The sequence below is a fragment of the Montipora capricornis genome, chromosome 1 (genome assembly GCF_036669925.1).
Source record: "Montipora capricornis isolate CH-2021 chromosome 1, ASM3666992v2, whole genome shotgun sequence".
NCBI lineage: Eukaryota > Metazoa > Cnidaria > Anthozoa > Scleractinia > Acroporidae > Montipora > Montipora capricornis.
Window position 1 is genome coordinate 22,762,350 of NC_090883.1, and position 22,667 is coordinate 22,785,016.

Consider the following 22,667-nt stretch of genomic DNA (forward strand, 5'->3'; position numbering starts at 1 on the left):
CTCTCTCTCCGATTAATTCTCTGCTCTACTCGTCTCAGCCGGCTCTACTTTACTCAGCTGTGCTCATCTCTGCTCAGCTCTGCTCAATTCTACTCTTCTTTGCTCTACTTCACTGCACCCTATCCACTCTGCCTGTACTCTATCTCTCTGCTCTACTTCTATGCCCGCTCTGCATTACTCTGCTCAGCTATTATCTACACTATTCTGCTCTGCTCTACTTGCTTAAATTTTTTTGCTTTGCTCTGGTCTACTCTACTCTACACGACTCAACTCAAGCTACTAGCCGGATCTTTAATCAGCCAGTAACAAAGCTAGGCTGGATATCATTAACCACGAACATGTTTGCATGCCTGTCACTGCAGAACGCGGTACTGTCACTACAGGGCACTGTCCCAAATCTATTGGCTCCACAGGCTCTTCATCATCAGAGGATTTGCCTAGAACGAATACTCCATTATTTATTAAACAAAGGAAGAGACGACCACTTTGACACAATGCTGGATACTTATACTACTTTAGAATACTTTGCATTATTGTAATATTTTTTTCGAGTACTTATTTATTTCCCTAGGTAGAGGATAGAGAGGGAGGCAAAATCACTTCACACATTACACGATTTTGGCTGGAGTCAGTCTTCTAATAATGCGGCTTGACGGAAAGTGAACCTTAGTCTTAACTTTTGAATCCTTGTAAAGATTTACTCCAAGTACATCATAACTCGATGATGAACGCTAAGACATGAATCATGGAAATGACTAGGCGAAGTCCCCTTTCTTCACACCGTGAGGCAGGGTGCACTATTGAATTCACGTTTATGTATACTACGTTTATGTTCGATAACGCTTTAATTAAAGTAAAAGGGTAAAGTCTGCATATGAGCTACGGGGCCCACCCATAAGGCCTACGCTTATCTCAGCTTTCTGTAGCATGAAAGCGACTGAGTCAGTTTTCTACTACCCCCTGTTTGTATGCTAGTCCATCCCAGGGTTACAACCAGCAGTTAAATTCACCGGTACCCATTTGTAAGCCTGGGTAGAGAGAGAGGCACTGTGAGATTTTGTCTTGTCCAAGAACAGAACATAGTGTCTTCGTTCTGGATTCGAATGTGCACTGCCCACCCCTGAGGCGAGCGCACAAACATGAGGCCACCGAGCCACCACAGAAAAATTTTCATCTCAAGGGTCAACCCGATCGAAGTGCAAGGACCTCGCCTTGAGAGCACTGCCTCCGTGATCACAGTACCTAAGTGCGATGAAGCTAATGCTGAGGCCACCGGGCCTCCGCAAAGTACTTACCATGTCGTCAACTTCCTCATATTTATAACCGAACTCAAAAGACTTCTTGAACATTTGCTGATGGTGTACAATGGGAAAAATGGTACATAACGTCGTGCCTGTTGTGGCCAATGGGTGCGTCGAGGAGAGAAAGAAACAGAGGCGTCTTTGTTGTACTTGCGGAGCCACTTTTCATAGATGCGATCCACGAAAGAATGATGCAGAAGAAAAATTGGATCATTGGCAGATGGGGGTACGTCTCCCATGATTCCCCCAATAAGATGTGACCCTGGTTGTGCAAGGTGTGGACGTTGGGCAAACGATATCCAGTTTTGGTACTGGCGTAGCCTTCGAGGATGTTTGCGAAATTGCAGCTCGACTCTTTGCTGTAAGGCGGTAGGGCGAAGGTTTCAAAGCGGAGAGCAAAATTGACTTCATCTTTGCTGGAAAAGTCATTGTGTATCCTTGGGTCTTGGCTTTTATTTCCCGTTCCTTCTTCGTCGAACGCTCCAGCCTGGGCTGCCGATTTGTAGGATCACACATTAACAACAGTTATTGGTTTGTTCTGCAGTGCGAATGACGTACCAATCTTTAAAATATTTGCCTTTCACCACGCCGTTTTCTTGTTGTGTCACGCCAAGTAAATCTTCAGAGCAAATGCTAGGGTCACACTCATCTTTACTTAAGGTCCAATCCCAGAAGGAAGAGAAAATTGTCATCACCGGCAATTTCCTGCAAAGTTCTCTCCCAAGCAAGCAGGTACAGTCGATGCCACGAAGGAAATCCCTGGCCGTCATGCGCAAAGTCAATGTCTGCATCCGTTTTGTTGTTTGGATGAATTGTATCACGTGCTGCGTAATAATGCATCCACACGAAAAAGTCATAGTTGGTGACGTTGTGAAACAAGGACGCGGGGGTCTCCACCAGCCTGCACGGTCCTGTAGATCACTTTGTAAGGAGTCAAAGTCACCACATAATCACTTTCAAAGTACTTGGACATGTTGAAATGTATCTCATGTAGCGATCCTTCTCCTCGGCTGACAATCTGGCAAAATTCTTCCTCGTCAGGATCTTCTTTTGGTTGCAGTTGTTACCATAGTAACCAAACTCGCACTTGCTGCAGTCATAACCAGCGAAGTTTGATTGGCATTTGCAGGTTTTGTTGTAGAGGGCATTTGGCCAGTCGTGACGATCGTCCTCCAGCTGGAATGCCTTGTAATGACTGTAGGTAAAATTCCATTCACGAATCGTCAACTCCTGGCACGTGCCTCTGTTGCCATCGCTACCACAAGGCGCACTGAAGCCCTTTGGGATCGGACAGCACTCTTTGCTCTTCAAGCTGTCGAGCGTGACGCAAACTTTAGGAAACTGGCCTTCTATCAAGGGTAAACTGACAGCAAAAAAATAAGGCAAAAGCCAAGTGAAAGCGATTCTTTGACTCATCTTGACCTTCCTAAAAGCAATAAAAGCGAGGATCGTTTATTTCCAAGGAAATTGTAAATTACCAGGAAACACAAAGATGCACACAAAGAGTCTATTTGTCAGGAAAACTGAAATATATTGCATATCATGCGTATTTTGTGGGTACTAAATTATACTGCAATCAATGAGCTCATTCAAATCTCCTGCGGTAAATACTTTTTCTTGCGATCTCGACGAACTCAAGAAAAAATAGAGGGTCCAGGCTAACGCAAGATTTTTGACTAACGTGAGATGCAGCGTTACACGAGCCATCCAAGAGAGCAAGTCAACCTCGAGTCGCGAGTCAACCACGAATCAAGTCAATTTTTTCTTTTTTTTTTTTTTTTTAATTTTTTCCCGAAAAATGTAAAGATTGTTGGAAATAAAATATGTGAATATAGGTTGTCTTAGCAGTAAACAACGTTAACAGGACATTTAATAACAGGCTCACCTCGATCGCCGCTCGCGCTATCTTGTAGTCTTAAGCAACATATTTCCCAGAGGAACCTGGGATCGTTGGATTTCGTGCTCAGTCCCACAAACACCTGGTGTCGTTATGGGAGGGTAAGTGACGTAGTATCCCGGCTTTCCAAAAAACCTGCATCTATGTTCCAGATGTATTAATTTACTAGCAAGCATTTTTACTTATTTCTTACGAAAGTGACCGCTTGGAGACCTTCGTCTGTATTTGCACAAGCTATACTTGTGTTTGGTGCAATTTCGATCACGCCAATTCCAACGTACTGCCCTTGGATACTTTGACATAGCAAATAACGTGACTTTGCCCCCATGCACGTTTGCCATAGTCTGGGAGAGTGAGCACCGAACAAAGAGCAACGAATGGGTTAAATCATCGCTACCGAACATTGTTACGAGTAACATGCAATCCTACGTCACTAAAATTGTCGATGATTACATCTCATCAGATATTGATAACGTTCAAAGATCTCTTGCAGAAAGTATCAATTTTGATGCTGCTGAAATCAGAGATCGACTTGGTGACTCACAAAAAAAGTTGAAAACGTTTATAGCTTCAAATCATTCCAAGTTTACCACTCTGAATCAATAGCTATCTGAACTCGTGAAAAAGATAACTGATTTCGAAGATAATGACGGACTTTCTCAACAAGTTGATGACTTGGAACAATACACAAGAAGAACGAGTGTCAGAATTTATGGCATTGCACAAAAAAGTAAGGGGATGGTCTAACTTTTGAATGTTTAGTAATAAAAACCTAAGACTTTCGCAGACAAATAACGTCACAAAGGTTTGTATATTGATGTGGATAACGTATACAAATGTGGTCACGTGACTTGTTACGGCTACAAAACTCAAAATAAAAAAAGGCAACAGTTTATGCTTCAATTTATTTCATTTCGCTACTATTACATTAATCAAAATGCTAAAAGAAAACGAGCCGTGCTTGGTCTTTGATAAATATGTCTTCAGTTCTGGAAATATACGGCATTTTGTACTAGTGCCCGTTCCCCTTTAGAAAGTGATTTGTTTTATCGGACATTTATTTAAAATTATCTGGAAATGTCCAAGCACAGAATTGATGTACCCAATAGTGTTAACATCATTAAGGTAGATCCAGCCACCAGAAAATGATAAAACGTGTTGCCGTTTAGCTGAGATTTTTGTGCTAAAAATAACTTTGACATGTCACGTGATAATCTAACATCCTATATAGCAGTTAAGGTTTCAAATCTTATTGCTGTTAACGATGTCCCAAAGTCATTTCATGTTATATGAAATGGCTCAATAGTTAGACCACCCCCTCGCTTATTTTCATAAAATAGATCTGAGCCCAGGCCTTAATTCACCTGAGGAGCCAGAGGAAAATACTGATGACCTAGCCATTGATTTCTTTAAATCTGAACTTGATTTTGATGTTGCCTCAAATGATACTAGTAGGTCTCACCGAGTGGATAAGAAATCTGCTGTGAAACCTAGACCTATCATTCTGCGCTTTACCAAACACAATTCTAAAGTTGCGGTATTATCTGGTCGTCGCGTGCTTAAAGATCGTAAACGCCCATACAATATCCAATATTAGTTCTAACTGGTTATTTTGTCCCCTTCATTTAATGCCTGATTGTGTTAAAAATCCATGCTCCATATGTAAATTTAGAGTTCATAATATCCATAAGGCTATATTCTGTGACATTTGCCACTTGTGGACACATATGAAATGTACCTCACTTTCTCTCTCTGAGTATAATGATCTGACCAATTCTGATTATGACGGGTTTTGCACTAATTGCCTGGCTGACATGTTTCCTTTTGATCATTTTGAAAATGATACTGATTTTCTACTTGCTCTGTTAGATTTTCAATCCTCTTTAAACCTTGACAGCTCTATCATGGAATCCAAATTTTCAATCCATTTCTAGAAGAACCTGACACTTACCAACTTCTTCATAATTCTGATGTTGACCCAGACCTCAATTTGCTCACTTGAAATTCAAAGTTATTATTCCGTTGTACTTATTTTAGCATCAGACAGTTTAGTAATATGTTCCCTGACATTTCCAATTCTAAATGCTTCTCATTATTCCATTTGCATATACGCAGCTTGAAAAAGCACTCGGTTGACTTACAAGAATACTTATCCACCCTTAATACATCTTTTTCAGCTATTGGTTTATCTAAAATTTGGCCTATATAATATTACTGGCTACAATTTCATCTTTTAACCCCAGACCCACTGGATCTGGAGGTGGTGCAGGCATATTTATTTATGATGCCTATGAATTGGAGCAGATACGATCTAGGGGAGTCCCATAACAATGCATGTCCATGAATCTGTCTTTGTTGAGATTCTCCAATCAAACAATAATATGGCTGCTTGCCTCCCAGCATCCAAATAGAAACTTTTAATGATGACGTTAAACAAGTCCTCAAAAAAATTGGCTTTGAGAACAAATTATGCTTCCTTCGTGGGAACTTTGATATCAATGTTCTTAGTGCAGACTCACATAACCCTACTAGTGAATTCATTGTCCTTATGTACTCTAATGGTTTCTATCCCGTTATCTCTAAACCTACCAGGATCGCTTCTCATTCTGCCACTTTAATAGGTAACATTTATTCCTAATGATCTCGACAATGACAAATTCAGTGGTATCCTTTGGTCAGACATTTCTGACCACTTACCAATATTCCAAATTACCAACTCTCCTCTTAAACTTGGAATCAAACCCTGCTTCTGCCTAAGCATCAAATCACTACTCGCAACAGGGAATCTTTTCGTTGCCACCTTGCCTCTGCCAACTGCGATTTCACATAAACGTCTTCACCAACTGAAGCATATAAATCTCTTTCATGGATTCCATTTATTCTATCCATGATAATGGCTTTCCAGTTAAGATTGCTAAAGCAAAAAAACGTTCATCAACCAAACGTAACCTTGGTTTAGCTCAGGGCTCCTAAACTCCTGCTGCAGGAAATATTCTCTCTATAGGGAATTCTGTAATAACCCAACACCTACTAACAAAGCTGCATATTCTAAATTTCGTAACAAATACAACTATATAATTAAATTATGTAGGAAAAGTACTACCATGACAAATTAACATCTGCACGCTCATCATTAAAACAAACCTGGTCTACAAGTAAAAGCGTGGTCTCCTCGAAATCTCATTATTCTAGACCCTACACTAATATGAAAGACAACAGAGGTAATATTGTTAATAGCCCTCAACAGTTACTAGTAAGTTTACCAAATTCTTTACTAACATTGGTCCCTGGCTAGCTGCCAAAATTTCCCACGTTTCTGTTGACCACAAATCATATCTGAAAGGTTCTTTTGCGGATAGTTTCTTCACCTTGTATCGTTCTTTGAGGTATGGTCTCGAGAGAGACAGAGGATTTTAAGCAGCACTCGTGCGTGTGTCTCTTTTACTCGACTAGTTGACAACCGATAGGCACCCGTCAGGGTTCAAATTACATAAGGTTAATAACTATGTGATAAATGTGTAACTGATTATATGATAACGTCACATCTCCCGTTCCATAGGGAAGAAAGGAAGAAAGAAATAAGGATAATAGCAAATAACTAAATGTCACTGTCCTATTAATGCATCTGTACTAATCAGGTATCGGTCGATGTCTCTATCCGGTATAGCGTTTACTGAAGTCACTGGAAGCGTACAGCTGGCCTTACAACTCTTCCGCTCCTGGTGACGACTGGTGTACCTAGTGGCTTTGCATGTTCCTGTTTTTCTTCCCTTGGTGTAACTGGGCAGGTCCCAGTGTTGTCCTTGTCAGGAAGGTTCTTGCGCACTTCCTCTGGCAGTTTAGTTTGTTTAGTAGTCTGTGGTTCTGACGTTTTCACCGGATCCGATGGTTGTCGCTTAGATGGAGGTGGAGGTGGTCCGTCAACCTCTGGCTTCATTGGTTCTCTGCGGAATACTCTCCCATCTTCTAAACGTACTTCGTACGATCGTATGTCAACTTGTCTTTCAACTTCTGCTTTTGTCTAAGCCTTTCTGTTGCCTAGACTCTTGGGTGGCGCAATGCGCACTGTGTCACCTGGATGGAGTCCTTGCAATTCTTTGGTACCACGGTTGTAGTAAAAGGTCTGTTTGGCTTTCTGCTCTTTGAGTTTCTGCTCGATGTTGTCAGGTATCTTGGGCTTGAGCGACTGTGTTGATGTTGGGAAGAGGGTTTTGGTTCGACGTCCAAAGATCCTCTGAGCTGGTGATGCGTTGATGGATTCTGATGGCGTGTTCCGCCAATCAAGAAGTACCAGGTAAGGATCACTACGGGTTTCAAAGGCTTTCCTCATCAGCTTTTGTGCGGTGTTCACGGCATTCTCTACCGTACCGTTGGACTGCGGGTGGGCAGGTGAGCTCGTCAAGTGATCAAATGAGTAAGCGCGTGCAAACTCTTGGAACTCGGCAGATGAAAATGGTGGACCGTTGTCTGAGATGACTTGATCAGGGATCCCATGTCTTGCGAAGTGAGCTTTGACTTTACCAATAACTTCCTTTCCCGTTTTGGATGATAGCTTGTCAATTTCAAAGTAATTAGAGTAGATGATCGACAGTCATCACTACAAACGTCACAAAAAGATAAGAATGACAGAATTCCATTCACCCTCACTTTCCACCCTCATAATCACGCAGTCAAAAGTATCATTCTTAATAAATTTAAATTACTCCAAAATGATCCCGAGACTGGTAGACTCTTTTCGCACCCTCCACTTATTTCATTCAAACGCGACAAAAGCGTAGGCAACCTTTTAGTTAGAAGCGCGCTCAAAACTAACCAGCAACCGGGTACTTTCAAATGCGCGCGCTCACGATGCAAAACTTGTCTTTTCATTGTTAACACTAGCAAGATATCGGGACCTGAGCAATCTGTTAAGATCACCGATCGTTTCACATGTACCTCCGCAAATGTCATTTATTGCATAACCTGTACGTTATGCAATACATTATACATTAGCGAGACAGGTAGACGACTAGGTGACCGATTCCGCGAACACTTTCGCGATGTTGATAAGAATGACAAGGATGCATCTAAGCCAGTCGGTCGTCATTTTAATCTCCCTAACCACTCAAAAAACACATGGCTATCCACGGCCTTTCCCTACATCTAGATACGACGGAAAGCCGCAAGAATCTGGAACAAAACTTCTTCTTTCAAATCGGCACCTTTAATCCTCAAGGTATTGACGAACGCTTTTCATTTACTAATATATTCCTATTTTTCACGTTCCCATGTTACCACCAATAGCGTAGCTCCTACTCTACTATAAAAACTACACGTAACTCACAATTCCTTGATTCGCTCTGACGAAGGGCTAACGCTCGAAACGTCAGCTTTTAGAATCTCTGTACGGTGGCCAAGTTACATTATCAACTCCGTTGATAAAACCAAATTTACCGACCCAGCACCGCAGTTTCTTTAGAAACTACTCCCTTCATTCAATTAGAGTAGTAGTCCAGCGTGACAAGGAAATCTCTGTTTTCAAGTTGGAACAAGTCCATTGCCACCATCTCCCAAGGGCGGGACGGGATCGAATGGCTGATAATAGGTTCTTTGCCTTGTTCTCGTTGGTAATTGTTAAAAGTTTCTAGTCTTCTACATCTTTGTTCATGCCAGGCCAGTAAATGACCTCTCTGGCTCTTCGTAAACATCCCTGAATGCCTATGTGACTGGAGTAGAGTTTCACCAACATGCTGTCTCTCAGAGCGGAGGGGACAACAAGTCTTTCTCCTTTAAAAATGAGGCCGTTCTGTAAGGTGAGCTCGTCTCTAAATGGGAAGTAGTCATGGATGCATACTGCAACTTCCGATTTCTACGGAGGCCAGCCTTGTCGGATGGCTGCCTTCAGCTCTCGCAGGATGGAGTCTGCTTCTGTTTCTGCTTGCATCTGAGTTTGTGTAGTTTCTGAGATAGGCAAATATTGTGCCATGTTGATGACTTCGACGTTTCTTTCAGTTTCACCTCTTAGCGTTTTAGAAGCTGTCATTTCTGTTTCAGAGGTCACTCTGTAAGCTCTGCTTAGTGTGTCGGCCAGAACCTTTTCAGTACCTTTCTTGTAGGTAACATCCAGGTCAAACTTCTGTAGTCTTAACCGCATGCGTTGCAGTCGTTTAGGAGCACTAATCAACCTTTTCTTGAATATGCTCTCGAGGGGCTAGTGGTCAGTTTGAACCTTCACTTATCGGCCCTAGACGCACTGCACGAATCATTCGACGGCAAAAACGATGGTTCTCATTTATTTTTCAATTTGAGCGTAGTGTGATTCCGTCTCTGTCATGGAGCGAGATGCATAGGCCACTGGCTGGACATCCTGCAGGAAACATGCACCTAGCCCTCTGTCTGATGCGTCGCACTGGATCGCGGCACTCGCTTTAGGATCAAAGAACTTGAGGACGAGGGCCTCGGAGATCATTTTCTTAATGGCGGTTAAACTTTGTTCATGAGCGGCGTCCCATTGGAAATGCACATCTTCCTTGAGAAGGTCTCTAAGAGGGACTGTCAGTTCTGACAGGTTTGTCGCAAACCGTTGTAAATAGTTAAGCATTCCAAGCAACCTCTTAACGTCTTGTTTGCAGGTTGGTGATGGCATTTCGTTGATCCCTTGGATCTTGGCTGGATCTGATTTCAAGCCGTCGGCCGAGATGATGTGGTCCATAAATTCGACTTCTTTACAACGAAGCTTTAGCTTTTCCTTGTTAAGTCTTATGCCTTTGTCGCGGGATCGTTGCAGTAGGGCTTTGAGCTTTCTGTCATGGTCGTCCATCGCGTCCCTTTCGGTATTCCCGACACCGTAGACCAGGGTGTCGTCGAAGATCAGCATGACACCGTTAAGACCTTGAAAGGCGTTGTCAAGCTTTCTTTGGAACTCTTCCGGCGCTGGAGAAATTCCAAATGGCATCCGGGTCCAGCGATACCGGCCCCAGGGGGTCCCAAAGGTGGTGAGCATACTGCTTTCGTCATCGAGTTGTACATGCCAAAACCGTTCTTAGCATCAACCACGGAGAACACTTGCGCATTGGTTAGTTGAGCAAGGAGGTCGTCGAGTAGAGGTACGGGGTAGCGGTTTCCCTTGAGGACTTTGTTAAGCGGCTTCGGGTCGATACAGAGACGTATCTTGCCATTTCTTCTTGTAGCGACTACCATAGAGGATACCCAATCCGTAGGTACCTCTACAGGGACTAGTATTCCTTTCTTTACACGTCGGTGTAGTTCTTCCTTTAGTGTTTCTTTAAGAGCAAACGGACTTTGCGTACGGACAGGACTACTGGAGGGACTGGCTTGTCTACTTCTAAGTGGAGTTCTTCTTGGAGCTGTCCGTTATGATGTCACGGTGTACAAGAGGGCTATCAACCGACATTATGTTGTCGGTGTTAACAGTGACGAGCTGGAACTGTTGAATTGCTTGTGCCCCTAATATGGGCATATGGCCCTCTTTCACAACTACAAATTCCAGGGTTAGGGCTTCGTCATTCTTTGGATTGACAGTTTCAAAGCTAGCCGTTCTAACGCTTTCAAGGTGGTTTTGTTGAACATTTGCAGCGTTTTCAGTCGTGTTGTTTAGCCTGTCAAGGGCTGGATCGTTAGCAATTTGCTTGTATTCATTGACAGGTAAAATGTTGACCGTTGCACCACAGTCGAGTTGGAATCTAACATAGTGATTTATAAGGCGCATTGACGCAAAGATCTTACACGGGCAATTATCTTCCCTGGTTGCGTCTATTGACTCGATATAAAGGAAATAATCATCATCCGAATCTACGGACAGTTCGTCGACTTCATGTACAGCGGGCTTAGTTTGCCTTCCTGGGCACACCGAGGAACCCGAGAAGGGATTTAGAGTACCACAATCTTTGCATGATTTGTTCCATGCTACACACAGTTCTTTCTTTCTCGCGTGAGACGTCATACAAAATTTACACTTTATCAGCGGGGGATTCAGGGTGTTGTGTCCCTGGCCGGAGCCTTTATTTCGTGGGACTGGTGTGTTTCCCCGTGGGTGTCCTGTGGTTCGCTGCGGGTATCCAGTGGCTCGCTGTGCGTGACGGGTGGTTTGCATAGCATTGATTTCATCACTGGTGATATCTCTAAAATTCGTTGGTTCTGCAGATATTAATGCATTTCTCTAGAGATAATTTTGGCTCAGCAAGCAGTTTTTTCTTGTACTGTTGTCTGAAAGTCCTAAAACAATTCTATCTCGTAGTAGGCTGTCTTTCAGCTCGCCAAAATTACACGTCTTCACCAAAGAACGTAAGGAGGTCAAGTATGTATCAAATGACTCACCTTGTTGTTGGTCGCGCTTATTGAAAACATACCGTTCATAGATTTCGTTGGTCTCACCGACGCAATATTCTTCTAGGAGCTCTAGAACTTTGTCGATATCGGTCTTCTCATCCTCTGAGGCGGATGTCAAGCACGTCAGGCCCGATACATGTCAACAGCGTGGCCACTCGAAGGTCTTTGCCTTGAATTTGGAGTCTTGAGGCGATCTCGTAATTTGTCCACAAGCGTTTGAACCTTTTCCAGTTGGCACTGAGGTTGCCACAGAGTTCGAGTTTAGGCGGTAGAGGTATTGTTGGAGGTATAATGTGAATCACGGGGTTCGAAGCTCCCGATGAAAGAGACGTTGGGGGCTTGTCGTGGGACAGCTTCAGGCTACAAAGTTTGCGACAACCGGACAGCCATGCACGGTTTGACAGTGGTATAGGGTATGGGGGTACAAGCCCATTTTAATCATTTACTAAACCCAACCTCATACTACTTTCCACATGATGGCTAACCAATTAGGTGAATTAACTGACGAATTATCAGGTAAAGCAATCACTCAATTTGTTTCAACAGTACCGTACGGTTATTAACAAACAAAAGTTATGACGTCACAGCACAGCTGTGCCGGCCTAAAACAATCTGGATGACAAACTTAACTTTTAAAACAATCTTATTAACATGCTAATAAGTCCGATGAATCAGACTAAGGTAAAGTCCCTAGGGTATGACATCATAGAGTTCCTGTTTTACCGAGAATGTGAATATTTAAACACATTTTATGCATCACCTCTTCACAAAATGATTTCACAAAGTTGAAAAGTTTCACTGAAAAATTTCACAATTGTGAAGTAAAAATATGAAGTTTGTGATTGGTAAAAAATCACGGGAAAGTGTCGTGATGTCACGCAACTAATGTTTGATATTATAATGTCCGTATGCGTAACTGATTACCCCGTCTTCTAAAATATATCTTTTGTCGTCGAAACAACTGAGTGATACTTTATTTATTTAATAACTTCCTAGTTCATGATTTTGACTTCTTATTGTTTTCATCTTATGGTACATCTGTTTGTTTTCGAATAGTGTTTGTTTATAATTTTCATGCCTGATATTATTTTTGATGATATTCTTCTTGAATCCCTTGGCAGTCTTCTTGGCCTTTCTGTGATTGGTATACCTGCCGCCTCATCTTTGAATTTACCAATTACTTTTTTATTTGTCTTGTCAAAATATGGAGAATCTTGTGAATAATCACTGTTTTATCTTTCCAGAAGTCTGAGTAGACATCATCAGCTTCAATTTCATAGGTCAAGCTGTCTGTGTCTGTGAATAATAATTTCGCTTCGCTACCGTATTTTTGTTTGATATAATTATAATGAAAATCATACATTAATGTCTTGCTCAGATCCAAGATGCACATACCCACATATGCCGGCCTGTTTAGGGTAAGTGTTTCTTTTATCTTATGCACTGCCACTATAATTTCATTGAATATCTTACTGCTAACATATGTTGGTTTAGCAGCCATTTTCAATAGTTTTTTTTCATCACTTACTAATCTGACATCTACTCGTTTTCTGATGTTTTCCATTGTTTTTCCGAATACACTGTTGTTCATAAGCTTGAAGAAGTCTTTCTCAAAAGCATTCTTTGCATCTGTTCTCTTCTGTGTATTGAAATCGATATACTGTTTTAACCACTGATTAAACTCTAGTACTCGATGGATTTTAGTTAATTTTAAACCAATATCAGTGAATAATTGTAGGTTTCTATAATGGAGCACGTATTTTTCTTTGTTGCTTAATGTTGGTATCAATTTATGAACTAAACCAGTTGATATTTTATATTTCTTCGCGATGTTTTTACAATACGCAGACAACATATTTTCAGTTACGTTAACCTTTTCCGGTCCCAGTGGGTAGTCATTATGAAGGTCATGTAGTTCTTCTGGATATGCTAGGTCGACTTCTAGTATTAAACCTTTATTACTATCTTCTTTATACTTGGCTAAGTCTATCTTATCAATCTGGTTTTTAGTCATCCATTTGAAACCACCAGTTGGTAAATATTGACTCACTGCCCAACCATACAGATTATTCGCGTCTAGATACATGATATACTTTGAGGGCGCCTTCTTATTGTATGTTTTCATGTATTTATTATTTGACTTTCCGTATCGATTAGCAATATATGATATACCAACTCGCATACCCTTTTCAATAAATTGAAACATGTCAATGTCAACCATAAGCTCTAATTTAATGTCAGTCATCTTCAACATCGCATCCCATGACAAACCTGGAGATGTAAAATAATGACAAGGGTCTTGTAGTATTCTAAACAAGTTTTCCTGAAGTTTTCAAAGACATCAGCTAATAGAAGGATGTCAGATTTAAGATATAACACTGATATAAATCATGGTATTCTCTCATTGTTTTAAGTTTAAATGTATCTCATACATTTTGAGCATGTTTATAATCTTCATCTGTGATATGCTCATCATTCATAATACTAAGAAGTCCTCTTTTGTTGGCAGCTTTTCATCAAACGTATTGAATGAATCCATATAGTCATAGGGGTAGACTCCCTTTTGTGACATTATATTAATTAAATCAAGCTTTTTACCTTTGAATTTTTGAGAGGTATATTTCAATGATTCTTTTGGTAGATTACTGACAAGTTTTTCGGCCAAAGCAGAACTCATGAATTGGAAACTGTCAATGAAAGTCAGATTATTACCAAGCATGAAAGCCATATATTTTTCCATATTGTTGGGTATTGCATTGATGTTCATTTGACATTTTTCACCTTTTTTATTTGTATATGTATGATTCTTGACTATTTCACCAATCTCTTGCATTATAAAATGGCTGTCATACCCACGGAGATTATGGAATATAACAGGAAGTTTATCAGTTTTTCGAAAGTTAAGATTACAGTCTTGATGAGCGGATCCGCTGTATTTCCCTGTAATATGACAGTGGTCTCTGACTATTTCATCAGTTTTATTGTATTCTTTTTCACATGTATGACATTCCTTTGCTTTTTGAAATTTGTCCTCATCATCTTTTGCCATTTTCAATGATTTGTTGAATTCTTTTTTGATCATTTTTTTGCAGTATTTGACTTCATTTCACATAGCTTCCATGAATTTATACACAGCTTTTTTTCCTCTGTAAATTTGTACTGGTTTTGTGTATTTATCGTCATAACAACAAACAACCTTGTATCCATAACCACAGTCTGTATGCTTCTGATAAGCTTCAGTAAATGATTTGTCATTGTTTGGTTGACATCCATAAATTTTTTCAGTTATAGCTTCAAAGTCTGCATAAATTACAAATGGATCAGCCAACTGTTTATGGAAATTATTGAATTTTAATATGTTGTTGTCTTTTGTTGGCATTTTAATCGCTTGTGTGCCATTCACTTGGATGCAGTTTTCTTTGTGATTGATCAATACCTTTTCAGAACTGAAACACTGAAGACAATGCATGCAGAAATGTCTTTGAGTTTTGTTTGGTTATACATGAACTTGTTGAAATCTTTGATAAGAACATAGTGCTTGTTTTCATTTTCTGTGGTCATGCAATAATAGATTCATGTGGTCTTCATGCTTTTCTTTTGAAACATAAATCGGGTATGGTTGTTTGTTTTTATAACCAAAAACGTTGATGTTGATTTCATTCTGCTTTTCTACTTTGTTGTACTGTTTCACAGTCACTGGGAATTCAATTCCTGAATAATCCAAATTTTCAATGTATTGTTTGTCAACTTTTTTGATTCTCTGTGGGTTTTGGCTTGAGGGTTTAGATGTCGGATATGACACCATCTGAAGCATTCATTATCCTCATTTTTTATGTTGATCAATCCCATTGCACTGTTTTTTAGTTCTGGTGGAAGTTTGATATATGATGAGCCGTTCATCGGTTTGTATTTAACAATGTTAAGATAATGATTGTCAACGGATTCAATGGTCCATCCCGATCCTTCAAATATCCAGATTGCTATCTGGTTCAAAATATTTTGTTTTGATAATTGTAATGATTTGGCAATTTCTGTGTTATTTATGATTGTTTGAACTTGGCTGTTGAAATAGGCGGACTTATACACTATTTCTCCATCTGACATTTTTGTAAATGTTACCTTAAGCGTTTCAATAAATTTTAGTCCTTTCATGGATGTTAGTACACTTGTAATATGGTATGCGACAGCCTTTCTTGTGTTTTGTAGTTGCATAAGTGGGTCTTTGTTACTTTTAATATTGATTTCATAAGACTTTGTATAGCCTTTCAGAGCTTTATCTGTTTGCTCTATCTTAGTTCTCAGTAATGGTACTGGTTTTTTAGTTCTTGGTGTTGGAACTGGTCTGTCCCTGAATTCTAATGGTGGAAGAATTATGTTGTTTTCATAATCTTTAACCATTTGATTTACACTCTTAGGAGGTGTTGGGACTGGTTTGTAAGTCCTTGGTTTGGGAATTGGTCTCTCATTTGGTTTAGTATCATCTACTATGATGATTTCAAATTTCTTTTTCCCTTGCTTCAACAGCATTTTGATTACTTGAGATTTGCTCAATTTCTTGAGATCACTTTTTTTCATATTATTCATTGAGATATTATTTTTAATAATATATATTACTATAGTTTTGTCTTTAAATAGTTGTTATAAAATTCGTTTAATGTTGGTCAATTCAAGTAATCCAATATATGGATCCGTTGAACTATAATTTGGTTTAATTTGATTCATTTTGTTTTTCTGAATTGCGTTGATGTTTTATTGATTTCAGGTGGGCGGCACCATTTTCCAGCCAGAGTGTAATTTCGACCAGTATTTTATATGTCACAGTACCATTCTTTGTTTAACATGTATTTGTTTTTTCTTTCTTTGATTTCCTTGTCAGTATATATCTTATGTCTTCCCATTATTATATCTATATGTTTTATTTTTAAATGACTACTCAGCGAGTTTAAAAAGATTTAATAAATAGCCAGAAACGATTCACATTTTTGGCTATCTGTGATAGCTATGTCAGTACATATACTGAAGTAATTGCTACAATATATGTTAGACAAAAACAAATCGAAATTTTTGCCAGTTACAATCATATAATATATTACTTGATTGTTTGTAAGTCCTTAAACGATATCCAACGGTTGAAGTCATCACTATATCCCTTCCACTCCACCAAAGCCTGGCGCTTCTTCTTGTAATCTCTCCGAATGACTTTATCAATCCGGAAAACATCCTGTCTGGCTTTTAATAATTTAGGTTCATAAAAACTCCCTTGAATATTTTCACCTCTGAGATCTTTTAGTTTGTATGTGATTGGATTAGTGTATTGGATCTTATCTGTTATGAATAATTCTTCTGTCCAATTTGGTGTGTAACCCTTGTCGAACACATTCCGTTTATACTTGGATATTCGGACCTTGTCACCGACCCTAAATTTCGGTTTAGATGTTACTTGCCCCATATCACCATATAGATTAAAGTAAACAGTTCCTTTATTTCCCTTTTTGCTTGCTTCTATAGGTGTCATCTTTATGCTTGAATGTTTTGTATTATTGTATTCTTTCACTAATTTTGGTAACATATCTAAATAATGTGTATTACCTTGAGCAGTGAACTGTTTCCACATTTTGGACTTGATTGTTCTATTCCACCTAAACCCAGGACTTTTCCTCATTCTCGGTTGAATACATATGTATGCCATTTTTCTCTAATAAGTCTTTCAAATGTTTGTTATAGAACTCTTTACCTTTATCAACCCGTAGATATTGTGGTCTTCTACCTTCCTTGAATATTGTTTTAAAGGCATTCATAACGGATTCGCCTTTCTTATCCTTCAATAGGACGATCCAACCAAAAGATATCGGTATCCTTTGTTCCATTTACTGAATCGTTGCATCCCAACAAGGTCTGCCGCCCATATCTCATCAATATGATTTACAATTACATGCCGTCGAGTAAAGTTGCGTTTTATGGGTGTATGTAATTCATCTGCTAATTTTTTTTGCCAGTTTTCTTCACTCGACGGCTTTTTCCGTTTTTTGGAACACCAAGACCAAGCTTTCTTTTTGTTTTAATGGCATACATTGTTGGTGTAGCAAACCATGGCCTTTGTCCGAATGGTATTGCTTTTATACTATCTTCCATAATTTTATCAGCTGCATGCTTTTTAGCTAGGTTATCTCCAGCTTCATTATATGCTATATCATGTTGCTGACAAACAGCATCTAATTTATTTATTGGATCTCTATATTTTGGATCATTGCTATTCAATCTATCTACTAGTTTTGTACCAGGTCCACAATAATTATACTTTTTACCCGTTGGAGTTCTCAAATGCAGTTCTCCAAGCTTTGCTAACTGTTTTTGAATATCAAGAGCACCACCATCGAGATCTTTTCTGTTTCTTGTGTATTTTTTATTTGGTCTGATTTGTGTTGACAACTGATTCAAAGCTTGTGATCCAACATTTTGAATTGCTGGATTAAGCTTATCCAAAGCATAATCAATGGTTTTTTTCTGCAAATTTGGATCACGTACCATTTCTGATGTGTAATATCTACCCATTTCAACTGCTTTTTTACCAAGATAAGGTATTCCTTTTGTTAAAAATAGTTCTACTGCTGTATTACCCATAGAACCAATTATGCCCGCCCCTTCAGACGGGCCAATCAGTTTCCCCGGTTCTTAACAAATTTGGTGTTAGTAATACCGCATTCAGCACAAATGCATTTTAACATAGTTCGACCATTTTTAGTTCTTTCATATCTTTCACTACCAGCAACACATTCAGTGACTTTCTTCTGTCTAACACAATATGATTTTACCATTATATATATAAGTTAGATATTTCTAAAATAATGTTCGATAAATCTCTCATTTTTCATTGTGTCATATATGTCTTCCAATATACACTTCCAATAGATTGTAATACGAATTTCCCTTATTCCTTTCAAAGTATAAACAGAAGTAGCCGCATGTAGACGTTTTTACATTCTGGATCTGATTATTTTGATGAAGTAGAGTCACATTCTATCTTTTAGCATGATTTACAATCTCTTGAAATGAAGGCATACCGAAACTATCAAAATAATTTATAACGTTATCTTTAATATAATTTCAACCCAATGGCTTCCACTCATATATGAGGGTTCAAGATTATAGATAAACAACGCCTGTCTATGGTTATGTGGAACTCTTTCATCCCTTGACAGAACATCATCTATTGGTATATTTAAATATCTACACCATTTAATCAAATCATGATTACTTAACGGTATATCTTTATGCAATTTTGGTTTTACAGTATTGCTCCTAATAGTGGGATGCCATTGAATGGGCTGTTCTTCCCTAATAATAGACCTTTTCCTGACTCTTTTTTGGTAGCCTTTTTTTTTTAATCCCCATACCAATGGTATCATTTGACCAAGATCCAGAAAAAGGGAGTGGTGTCATACCTATTCTTGGAGCCCCTTTACCCTTACTAGTTCCAATTCGTGGAGCGCCTTTTCCAGTTGTCTTTTTTATAGCCTCATTAGCAAGTGGGATACCAATACTTGCCAATAAGGTCCTGAGAAATCCTCCTAATTGTGTTTTGTTGGTTTTATATGGACACCTGAACCTGATTGAAGGGCATTCAATAGATCCTGTTTTTGTTTCATGGATAGAAGATGCTTATATTCTATCAGTTTATTGATTTTGTCTTGTGGCACAAGAAAACCACCTGACTGTTTCCCTTTTCCAGATATTGCTTTAACCAACTGGCTAGCTCCTTCACTTGCTAGTCCTCCTAAAGCAGAAAGGCCAACAGTTTTGGCAATGGTTGGTACAAATGCCCGACCTAGCGTCAGAACAGAAGACAATAAACTGCCACCGACTTGCTTTCTGATGTTGGTTTTGGCTAACTTAATATCCATTCCTTTCATCAATCGTCTGTTCTTCTCTAACCTTTTTACAACAGTTGATGGGACATACAAAGTGTCATTCCCATGAAGAGTCTTTTGCGAGCCTTAAGACAATCGTTTCCCTTTTATGGTAAGCGCTACTCGGATTCTTTTTCTGGTTTTCCGATAATTTTACATTTATTTTAAGTTGAGTCATTTGTTGTATATAATATATGTTATATAATTTTACGGTTATAAAACATACATGAAATAAGGATATATTACTAATTTGGTTATTTACACTATAACCAATTCATTACCCACCTTGTCAATCACAACTGTTTTGTGATATAAAACGATAGCATGTACGTTGAAAGGACTGTCTCCTGCACTGTTTGCGTTCAGTTTATACCTAAAATTCAACTGTTTGGGGTCTCTTGTTACTCTCTCTGTTTGATATGATAGATCAAAAAAGGTGATTGGATACAGGCTGTTATAATTGGACAAATTCAGTTGAGTGCCGGTGTTGTAATCATTTTTTCTCATCCCATAGGACATTAAATCGTTAAAAATCCTTACTTTACTTTCACTGTCATATTCAGTTTCGGGATAAAAGACACCATTTCCATATTCCAAACGACATGTTGTCAAATAACTACCATTTCCACGATCAGCATTGATATTATAGGTATCGAATTCATATGGATTCGCCTCTGCATTGTTTGATTTAGCCCGTTGTAGATATACAAAGATAGCCGTGACATTATCAATACTGGAGGAGGTCTGGAAAAATCCACGGCTATGTGTTAGTGCTAACACTTCATACATTTCTCTGCTATACGTCCATTTACCCGCAGTCAAAAAGGAACTGACAAACTTATCGTATAGACTGTCCTTTGGAGTTAATTTCGGAACCCATAATAGAAATCTGTCTATTACTACCCTTCCATCATCGACTGCATTGAGTTTTTGGAGCAATTCGTTGTCATTTTGTAGCTGTATCTTAAATTGTAACTGCATAGGCACGAGCATCTTATCCTGAAGTTCTTCGAAGAAAGAGTACCTTTTGAATTCATATGGTTTCATTTATATTATTATGTTATATTAAATGCTTTTCAAAATCAATGAGAAAGATGTATCTGCCCCATTTAAGGCAACCAATCTTCTTTTTCCATCAGTTATGTATATTCTGATACTATTTATAGTAGTCTTATTCACAGGATTAAATGTCATTATTCGTGGTTCGATGGTAAAGGAATAACTTGATTGGAGTACACTGGTCGAGAAGGAATAAATGATGTCTGTCTCCTGACCATCTACAAGGCTTTCGTTTATCAAATCACAATGGACACTCGTGGACCGATGTTTATGTTACTTGTCAATAATGTTTTTATCAAACCCAATCAATTTATTAAAACTACAGGATCTTAAATCAAGCTGATATTGATTGGCTAAACAAATCGTGACTCGAAATGTTGCATCATCGAATTCAAGAGTGATAGGATACTTGTCACCTGTCTTCGTTATATTTTTGATATATGCGTTAAACGTAGTATAATTCCAGACTCCAGCTGGAAAAGTAATATCGTAAAATGTTGAACCATTATCTGAGCTATATTTAATTAATTGATTACCATATAACGAATTTACATTAAACCATGTGAAAGACACGTTAATAATTCGTTTAAGACCGATAAAATGCTGCAAATTACTATCCAAAATGATCAGTCTATTAAATTTTGTTGTGAAATCCTTAGGCCTGTTATTTTCTTGATTTTTTACACTATAAGATGATAATACTATCTCTCGTTCCGTTATATATAATACCGTTACATTAATTATATTTTAAAATACTGACTATATAATTTACTGTATAGTGGTCTATTTATTGTCGACATTTTCAATAATGTGTCCATTATAGCTACTCCAGTATTACGCATCTGAATTCATGTGTTACCTGCTAAAATTTCACCAATAATCAATTCTAATTTTTTCGCAAGCTGCTTTACATCATTGAAAAACATAACATTTCCACCTCTTTGTTTTATTCTAAGTCGACAACCTTTATTGGTTTGACTTTATTTTCATAATGTTTTATGTATTCATTTAATGTAACTCTGGCATCATCTATTCTTTTATTTTCCATTTGCCTTTCAGCTTCAGAAATATAACCACTGTTGAATTGTTTAGTTACACAGGCCTTATAACCTTTTAATTGATTTCTTTTTATTTTAGCGTCATTAATAATCTTATTGAGATATTTTTGTTTTTTTGTTGAGTCATTTCTTGTTGATTTGGTACCTTTTCAACAGAATCATAATTTTGAATACCAAGATCATCCAATATCTCATTATCCATATCTTCATCATCTAATGCATAACCAATGTCATCGTCGTCATCATATTCTGGTGGTATATCCTGTGGTTCCTGAGGGAAGTACTGAGGATCAACATATATCCCTTTCTGTCCTTCCATAAGATCTTGTAAGATTGTTCACATGTTGGTGGTTTTGGTACTAGTTGCTTAGTAGTCTCAGGTTGAATTCCTTCATCAAATAAATCACTAAGATTCATGTCTAGCACCTCATCCTCGATATCAATGCCGTAATTCGGAACTTCCCCCTTCTTCTGTTGTGGTTTTTTCCTTAGCAGCATCCTCAAATTACTGTCGATAACATCATCTAATTTACTAGTCACAGGTTTGAATACCTTCAGCAATGACTCCTGGCTTGTCTTTTCACCAATTTTATGTTTCGTAATTGCATTATGGACATAATTGATCTTATCCCCTAATTCAGATTTACTCTTTGCAAGTTCTTTCCATTTCAATAAACTCATTTTTTTTGTTATATAATTACATTACATAAAAATGAAAATCATATATAAAAAATAACGTTTAACACCATGTTGAACACCGTGTTGAACACCGTGTTGAACACCATGTTGTACTTAAAAAATATACCCATATAATATAATGATAATACCAAATTACGATGTTAAAGACGATGTGGTCTCAAACTTTAGACAGTACGTTATATGATTTAATGCCTGACCGATGTTTTCGAATGTTGGTATGTGGTCCTTCAGGATCAGAAAAAACCAACACATTGATGCATATGATATACAATTTATTGTACTTTGACAAAATATATGACAAAAAAACCTTAGAGCAGTCCAAGTATAAAAATCTTATGGATATGTTTCCGCCAATAAGTGATGAGGCTGGTTATGATGTTATTGAAGCAAGCAATAATCAAATACTACCAGTTTCTGA

The 22,667-nt window shown here is 38.4% G+C and overlaps 1 long non-coding RNA gene and 2 pseudogenes across 3 annotated transcripts in view; 1 reads left to right on the forward strand and 2 right to left on the reverse strand.

The window, feature by feature from the left end:
* Nucleotides 1-291: 291 nt before the first annotated feature.
* LOC138027536 (tyrosinase-like) overlaps nucleotides 292-22,667 on the reverse strand; it is a 37,081-nt pseudogene continuing 14,705 nt past the window's right edge.
* Nucleotides 10,427-11,987, reverse strand: LOC138049192 (uncharacterized; annotated as a pseudogene).
* Nucleotides 12,789-22,667, forward strand: part of LOC138027678 (uncharacterized) — a 33,904-nt gene continuing 24,025 nt past the window's right edge. Inside the window, exons 1-3 of one of the 3 annotated variants that reach the window (XR_011127504.1) lie at nucleotides 12,789-12,944; nucleotides 19,472-19,545; nucleotides 20,600-21,137. This is a non-coding gene — a long non-coding RNA (uncharacterized lncRNA). Of the gene's footprint in view, nucleotides 12,945-19,471; nucleotides 19,546-20,599; nucleotides 21,138-22,667 lie in introns of those variants that run through there. The other 2 variants (XR_011127497.1, XR_011127496.1) reach the window with 2 other exon arrangements.